Source organism: Buceros rhinoceros, unplaced genomic scaffold (assembly GCF_000710305.1).
Source record: "Buceros rhinoceros silvestris isolate BGI_N320 unplaced genomic scaffold, ASM71030v1 scaffold30698, whole genome shotgun sequence".
Classification (NCBI taxonomy): domain Eukaryota; kingdom Metazoa; phylum Chordata; class Aves; order Bucerotiformes; family Bucerotidae; genus Buceros; species Buceros rhinoceros.
In genome coordinates this window covers 522-1293 of record NW_010426770.1, presented here as the reverse complement: position 1 = coordinate 1293, position 772 = coordinate 522, and positions in this window count along the sequence as shown.

The window sequence follows — 772 nt, the reverse complement described above, 5'->3', positions numbered from 1 at the left end:
GGTACCGTCCGCGTGGCAGTAGCCGTGCCAGTGCCCCAGAGCTGCCAGGAGCCAGCAAGGCCTGCCCCTGCCTGCGGCCAGGAGGGAAGGAAGGGCTGATCCCAGCTCCCAGCTGCCCCTTTGCTGGCATCTGCCCCTTTTCCAGCTGTAGCCGCACACAGGTTCAGGCAGAGAGTCCATTGTGCCGGTAACGCCTCGTCCGAGTGTCCCAAACCCCTCTCGGACCTGCCTCGGCTGCTCCCACAGCCCTCGAGGTGACAGGTCAGGAGGCTGCGCTGGCGCGGGGTGAGGCTGGAGGTTCTGGCTTGGCCCTGCTATGGTCACAGGCAGGTCCCAGGCTGGTGGGAGAGCCCTGTTACAGAGCGAACAGCTCTCCTCTGACTCCGATGGTGTTAGGAGGCATGGAGGAGGTTACAGCCAGGCAGAACCTTGCATGTGTACTGTGAACACTCCCCCGGGTCTTTTTTTGTTGTCTCTTTGCCCCCACCCTGCCAGAGCAGCACCTAGGGAAGGTCCTGGGGCGATGGGGAAGGAGCGGTAGCTCAGAACGAGTAGCTTTGCTCCTATCATCCCAACCTTCTTTCCAGGAGACCTGCGCCATGTCCCTCCCCGCTTTGTCCTGCAGCCACTGGACAGAACGGCACCTCCTGGGGCAACCTGCTCCCAGGTGCCATTTGGGGGGGAGGAGGAGGCCGGCCACAAGGGGGTTGGTCTTGTCCCACCTCAGCCCTCCTAATCCAGCAGCCCAAAATAAAGAGGCCACGTGGCTGGA